Source organism: Quercus suber, unplaced genomic scaffold (genome assembly GCF_002906115.3).
Source record: "Quercus suber isolate HL8 unplaced genomic scaffold, Cork oak 2.0 scaffold_496, whole genome shotgun sequence".
NCBI lineage: Eukaryota > Viridiplantae > Streptophyta > Magnoliopsida > Fagales > Fagaceae > Quercus > Quercus suber.
The window spans coordinates 507,119-514,910 of NW_027069945.1; the positions used below are offsets into that span (position 1 = coordinate 507,119).

The following is a 7,792-nucleotide window of genomic DNA, read 5'->3' on the forward strand; positions in this document are numbered from 1 at the left end:
TGCTATTTGTTATTTTTTTTCTTTAAATACAGGCTTTAGTAGAATTTAAAAGCGCTAGGATAGGTCTTTTTTAAATATAGCCTATAGCAGTGGTTTAAAAAGCGCTACTATTGGTTTTTTTAAAATATTGGCTATAGTGGCAGTTTCAAAAGCGCCGCTATAGGCTTTTTCTTAATATGGTTTTTAGCAGTGATTTCAAAAGCGCTGCTATAGGAATACATGCCAAAAAGGCCTATAGTGGCAGTTTCAAAAGCACCACTATAGGTTTTATAAAAAAATAAATGGGCAAAAATATTTTCCTTCCATTTTGTTTTCCAAACCTATTTATAGCTAAACAAAAATCAATATAAAATAAATTACTAGATCTAGTTGGCACACGCCAATATAGACCTCACAATAATCAAACATATTCAAACTATCAAATTAATATAATACAATAATAAAATTTCTAGCTATAATAATTGTTATGCTTAATACAAGACATTTCAAATGTTTAGAATGTTATATCATAGTTGCAAACTAAACAAAAAAAAACAAAAAAACAAAAAAAAAACAAACAAAAAAATAACACACACACACACACAAGCTTGAGTGCAGTAGGAGAATGATCACCCACTTCACCAATTCATTTAACAACAACGTTGCTAAATAACACAGTAGGAATGCAACTCATAGCCTTATATAACAATTATCACAACTGTTAGGTTCTAAAGATTTAGGAATTTATGTATTTAGAACTCTAATTTGTATTGTTGGCAAACCATGATCAAAACAGGTTGTTTAGTCTTGTTTAGGCTTGCTCAAAGTATGTTTATTTGTAAAACTGGAATCGAGTCAGTCCAGATTTATTGGACTAAATCTGAAAGGCTCGATCGATCGAAAATTAGACTCGATCGATCGAACCACGTACAGATTTATTTTTCTGCAGAGTTCCAGTTCAGCCCAAACTCTATTTAAACGTCTTGGGATTCAAGTAAAACACTTCTATATATAAGGAAAACCCTAGAACGTTTTTGGGACTTCTGAGAGAGAGATTAGAGTGTCTCTTGTGCCTCCTTTTATTTTTAGGGTTTTGTACCCAAACCTCTCTAAGTCTTTGTTGCTCATATTTGCGGTTTATGTGAATCTCTTGTGAGATCCTTGAGGAGCTTTCCTTCACATAAAAACCCTAGAACGTTTTTGGGACTTCTGAGAGAGAGATTAGAGTGTCTCTTGTGCCTCCTTTTATTTTTAGGGTTTTGTACCCAAACCTCTCTAAGTCTTTGTTGCTCATATTTGCGGTTTATGTGAATCTCTTGTGAGATCCTTGAGGAGCTTTCCTTCACATAAACTTAGGGTTTTTAAGGTAGAGATTATTTCAACATCTTGATGATCAACAAGGTTGCTATCATTGGAGATTAAAAGAAAAGCAAGCGGGGAGCTTGTAGCTGATTGAAGAATTCAAGAAAGAAGTAGTCCGTGGATTCGGAGTCTGCGCGTGGTCGTGTCAGGAAGTTTTACTGGTGGGTAGCATTAGGAAGTCGAGCGGGGAGCTTGTAGTCCTTCTGTAAGAACTTCAATTATTTCATAGTGAATTCTGTTATGCCTTGAGGATCGGTGGGTCAAATCCTCCCCAGGTTTTTACCGAGTGGTTTCCTGGGTGATCATATCTTGTGTTCATTTATTTTCCGCTGCTTTATATCTTGATATGATTATTTGATTGCTTTAACCTAGAATTGCATAATTTGACTAAGTAAAAACTTGGCTAATTAATCTAGGCTACGCAATTGGTGTGTTTAAGGGGTCTAAATTTCCAACAACAACCAAAAGTCAAGTAATCTAATTGTATACCTCATAGAGGTAATTTACCAAACACTTGTCATGCAACAAGCATAATGCTCACATTCACATATGTCAAAACCATCTCAAATGCAAAGGAAGACACTTTAAAATAAATTTATCTCGCCCCACAGAGACCATTTTTTTTTTTTTTTAGTGCATTCACATTAAACATTGGTAACTAAATTTGTGACTCTACGACCTCAAGGAGAAGTGGAGAACACATGCATACCATGTCAATGCACTATAAACTCTAAGAAACAACTAAGATATTACAATATTAAGTAAAATTTATATCATAACCAAATACTATGTGTAGGGTCAGTTTTTGTAGCCCAAGCCCAAAGGATGTGGGTTAAAGGCCCAACGAACCCAGAACAATGAATTTGTAGAGAGTGGATCGAAGGTTTAGGCGCTGGCCGGCGTTCACGAAGCATGAACTACTTTCTTTTATTGAAAAATACTTCGAACAATTTACAACTAGGGGATGCTCCTCGGCCCACGGAAGGAGGTTTTTCCTCCCCCAGCTCCAAAACCCTCTCTCTTTACACTTTGCTTCCCTCCCTTATATATCTCTCACTCTCCTTCTTTCCTTCTTCCTTCTGTCGATCATCTATTGGCCTCATCCCTGACCGTCTGTCCCATCAAAGGTCATATCCGTGCTCAAGTGGTTCACCCTGATCGATGTTGCCCTGTCAAGGGGTTACATCCCCATTAATGCGGCCAGGAGGGTCAGGTGAGCGTATTCAATGCAGAGGTGACAGTCCACCCAGGGTTCGCTCCTTTGCCGTGCTTCTGCCGCCGACGCGTGGCACTGGGCCCTTCTCCTCCTCGGACATTTAAGGAGTCCTGTGGTGGGGCAGCCTTCGTGTTTTTCCGAGGTCTTGGACGACTGAGGACAGGGTCATCCTCGGCGTGGGCCATTTGGGCTTGGTTTGAAGTGGGCCGAGGTTACCCGATTTTCTAGCCCTACACTATGAATAGAGAAAACAAATTTCACAAAACAAGTATAAAGAAAGCATGCAATAGAGAAAAGAAAGAAAAAGAGTCACCTTCATCAGCTGCAACTACAAAAGCTGCTAAGAGAAAAAGAAGATGATGTTTCTTATCCTACAAAAGCTAAGTCTAATTTACATTGACAGCGCATTGGTGCAAGTTTAAACTACAGTTGAGATGCCAAGTGTAAACCATCAACTCCCTTTTCAAAAAATTTAGTTTCTTATGAAATATTAGGGAAAGATAATCAACTTTAATTCAAAAGATTGGCCAATTTCTTAAGATTCCTCTAGTAAAACTCCATATTATCAGAGAAGTGCAACAGAGGACTCACCTGTTCTTTACACTGCTGGACCATAGTTTTGTCTTCTTCTAGAGGTTTTTTGGGTAAATAATATATTAGAGGTTTTGCCTTGTTCCTAAAAAAAAAAAAAAAAAAAAAAACTAAATTTGTGACTCTACGACCTCAAGGAGAAGTGGAGAACACATGCATACCATGTCAATGCACTATAAACTCTAAGAAACAACTAAGATATTACAATATTAAGTAAAATTTATATCATAACCAAATACTATGAATAGAGAAAAAAAATTTCACAAAACAAGTATAAAGAAAGCATGCAATAGAGAAAAGAAAGAAAGAGAGTCACCTTCATCAGCTGCAACTACAAAAGCTGCTAAGAGAAAAAGAAGATGATGTTTCTTATCCTACAAAAGCTAAGTCTAATTTACATTGACAGCGCATTGGTGCAAGTTTAAACTACAGTTGAGATGCCAAGTGTAAACCATCAACTCCCTTTTCAAAAAATTTAGTTTCTTATGAAATATTAGGGAAAGATAATCAACTTTAATTCAAAAGATTGGCCAATTTCTTAAGATTCCTCTAGTAAAACTCCATATTATCAGAGAAGTGCAATAGAGGACTCACCTGTTCTTTACACTGTTGGACCATAGTTTTGTCTTCTTCTAGAGGTTTTTTGGGTAAATAATATATTGGAGGTTCTACCTTGTTCCTAAAAAAAAAAAAATCCCATAACCAATCAGCAACCAGTAAAATATGGGACATTAATTAACTGTGTAATTCTACCTAAAGCCCTTCAATGAAGCAGGAACCATCCACTGATCAAAATGCTTTATCTTTGTCTCAATAAAATTCTATGGACACTTTTGGACCAAAATTAAACATAACCTGCAATAGAAATAGAGTTCAAAAAGATTTCATTAGAAATAGCGTACTAGGGCTCTCAATTGTCAAGGATGACATGCCAAAACAATTTTGCAATAAAAAATGACCATGAAAAATTAATATCTGAAGAAAATCTACCTTATAAAATTGTAAAGTTTTTCATGGTGGTCACTCCACTGAAGAAATAGAAATTCCAACTTTTTTGTTTTGTCTTCGTAACTACACATGCTCTGAGAGTTTGAATAAAACAAAAGGACAATAATTAGATATTGAGTAAGGATCATAATAAAAGATCACCTTTGAAGCTTGTACACACCACAAGGCATGGGAGAATGCATAAGTGCCTAAATCTAGACCACTAAAGGCGTGACTACCTTGGGAATGAAGTAAGATTTGCACCTGACATGGTACTCAAACACTCACAAAAAGGAAGACAGTGACTTCTAAGATCAGAAGCTATGAGGACACCCGTTATTGGTTGAATGCATGTTAGACCACATCAGAGACATGTATCAATCATAGTACTCCTAATGTCCCTCTCAATATCTAGGACTTGTTTCCCAAGCAATGGCAAGGCCACCTACCACGGGTCCCAATGCCACGTTGGCACAATTCCTATCCTCTAGTCAACAGATAATATCATAGCTGTGCAAAGGTCCTAAGTAGGGAAATGATGACTTGACACCTGTCCTTGTACTCAGCCATATTCCTCATATTATAAGAGGAACATGCAGCTGTATTAGGGGCAAGAACCCAAGAACAAAAAGGAGAGATTTGAGAAAAGAGAGTAGAGAGTTGGTAGGAGAGAGGAACAATCTTGTTGTAAGAAATCAACCACTTTTCACGCATAATACGATCTGAGTAGAGCAAGAACATTACATTCTTGCTCAAACCATGGTTTTTCATCCCATCTCTAGAGTTTACCACGTACATCCTGTGTTTCTTTCAACATTACTTTCTTCTTCTTCTTCTTTAAATGTGCATCTTTTTCATGTCCTACCATAACTGTCTCTTTCTTGTTCAAGTGTCATGTGAAAGCTAGCACCTCGTCAAGTTTTCTCATGTAGATGTACTGTTAGATAACTTATTTTACTTCCCTATATAAGCTCAAATCTAACTTGCACGTACAAAGCTTCAATAGGTGTAAATACAAAGCTATAATAAACAACAAACCAGATCTCTCCTCCTTTTTTCGGCAATTTGCTCATGCTCTTGTTGCCTCAGCTTCTTGCTTTCTTCACGTGCTCGTTGCTTAGCTTGAATAATATTTAAGGAATTTATGTTTCGTAAAACAATTTCATTGTTAAACTTAAGATGAAAACCATCCAAAACAATCATAACTGACTTGGGCCTCTTGTCTCAAATACTTGCTTTAGTCATAAATCACTTCCTTCACAACTTATAATCCCTAGGAAAAAGTGAACCATAGATGTTTAAACTATTGACTTGTGGCGGATTATCTCCTAAAAAATTCATTAATAAAAGGAATATATATATATATACATATAATTTTTTTTTTCTTCCTTGAAATATAGCACATGGTTTTGATAACCATAGTTATCAAATTCAGATACGAGATTCATTTCATCAAGTCTTAAACCACAGTATCATTCTGTACATATTGTCAACTCTCAACTTCTAAATGGGTTTAAGCGTATTTTGTCCAGCCCAAGTATACCAAAGAATATTAAATTTCCCTCAACAAAGCACTAACCACTAGCGTATTTATTATATTATATTCACTGATTTTCTTTTTCTTTTTTTGATAAGTTTTAGCCCCAGGGAAGCCCATAGATCCCAAAGAATATTAAAATTTCCCTCAACAAAGCACTAAGCTACTAACCACCAGTGTCCTTATAACTACTTGGCAAATCCGCCACTTCTAAGCTCAATTTTATTATACAGTATATGATTTGTATATTGATAATCTAGTGCAAATTTGACTCTTCTCCTCTAATAAGATGCACTTCAAAAAATGGGTCCTGGTCCAATGATTTAGAAATCATTCCCACCAATTTTTTTTACAACATATGTACTTCTCCAGTTACAGCAACAAAGTCAATTATTTTTGTCCTCAACAAAACGTCATTACGATAACAACAGTTTCAATCATATACAAATGTTTAAGAAAACACAGGGAAGAATTTATCATGAAGTAAACTAGGAAGTTTAAAAACAATTTAAAGACCATGATAACAGTAACAATAAGTCAATAAGTTTCAGCCTGTAAATTAAACTAACAACTTCTAATTGTCAATATTGTTAATGTCCCAATTTCTATTGAAAATCAAGCAGCTATCATACACATACCTCTAATGTCCCCAAAAGCTGCGCTAGCATTCTTTTGTTCCCATTAACCAACCTTGGATCCTTATTCTTCAGCAATACCCTTGGAACATGCTCTGTCATTGGAGCTTCAGAATCCTAGCAATTGAAAAAAAAAAATATATGAAAGAATTAAGACTTAGCTCCAAACCAAAACTCCTCAAGAAGAGCTTGAAAACGTTGTGAGGCTGTAGGGGTTCCAGAACAACGGCTTTCGTCGGTTCTGTTAGAGGAGGAGGCGCCACCACTTCGAAAATGGGTACCTATGCAAAACCACAAAGGTATTACAAACAGAGATAAAAACATAAGGAAACCAAAGATAGTGAGAATGAGAGAGAGATTTACTTTTTGGTCTGAGAGGAAGAACTAAGCTAAACCCTAAAAGGAGCGGTTGGGCTTAGAAATCTCTCTTTGGGAGTTGGGCTGGTGAAGAGTGGAGGAAGATCGGTGAGCTGGGTCAGCGGAAGGGCTGGGGAGTTGTGTCGGTGTGGGTTTGTGTTGAGTGAGCTTGTGCAGATGCAATGAAGGAGAAGGAGATGCGGCGGAGGCAGATGCAGCGGTGATGGCAACAATTGGGAGGGAGAGGGAGAGGGAGAGGGAGAGGGAGAGAGTTTGGTGAGAGGGAGCGGGGATTTTTTTAGAAAATAACTACAAAACCCAAACAATATTATTAGTTAGGCAACGTTTCAAACATATTGCATTTCTAACAATTCGACTTCAAAAGAGTCGATTTTACTGTTCATATCACCTATTTTTGCGCCACGTAGATAAAGAAATCGAGTCCTTTATAGTCATTTTTTATACATAGAAATCGACTTCAGTGGGGTCGTTTTCAGTACAAAGAAAATGACTCCACTGGAGTCGTTTTCTTTGTAGTGAAAACGACTCCGGTGAAGTCGATTTGCTTATAATCCCACCAGCACCAAGGACTCCACACAACTAGCTTCAGTTGTGTTACAAAACCCCCATGCCGTCACAGAAGAACCCAGCAACACCAACGAGCAAGCGAACGCAGGCGCCGACGAACCCAGGCGGCAGGTGCCGATTTCACCAAACCTCGACAAACCCAGGCGCCGATTTCACCAGACCTCGACGAACCCAGCAACACCGACGGCAAAGCTCAAAGAACAAACTCCAGGCGCCGATTCTGACCAAACCCCAACGAAAGCTGATCGAATCGGATCAGTGGAGGAGAACACGCTCGGGTACGACTCCGTTTTGGATTTGATTTCTTCTAGGGTTCTTCTGGTTGTGAGGTTTTTTTTCAGGGATTTGGCAATGACGTGAATGGATTTCTTTGAATTTCTACACAGAGAAATCGACTTCAGTGAAGTCGTTTTCTACACATGGAAATAGACTTCACTGAAGTCGATTTCTTTGTATAGAAATCGACTCCAGTGAAGTCGATTTCTATGTATAAAAAATGGCTATAAAGGACTCGATTTCTTTATCTACGTGGCGCAAAAA

General features: G+C 37.4%; 1 non-coding gene across 3 annotated transcripts; it reads right to left on the reverse strand.

Moving 5' to 3' along the window:
- Window positions 1–3,306: 3,306 nt before the first annotated feature.
- Window positions 3,307–6,913, reverse strand: LOC112030798 (uncharacterized). Of its 3 annotated transcripts, none has more exons than XR_010624884.1 (6): window positions 6,671–6,913; window positions 6,477–6,588; window positions 5,174–6,402; window positions 4,139–4,230; window positions 3,902–4,003; window positions 3,307–3,827 (listed from the first exon to the last, which is right to left on the reverse strand). It is a non-coding gene; the product is annotated as an uncharacterized LOC112030798 (transcript). The 3 variants fall into 3 exon arrangements; XR_010624883.1 differs by having other exon boundaries at window positions 5,174–5,256; window positions 6,311–6,588; XR_010624882.1 differs by having other exon boundaries at window positions 5,174–6,588.
- Between the last annotated feature and the right edge of the window lie 879 nt (window positions 6,914–7,792).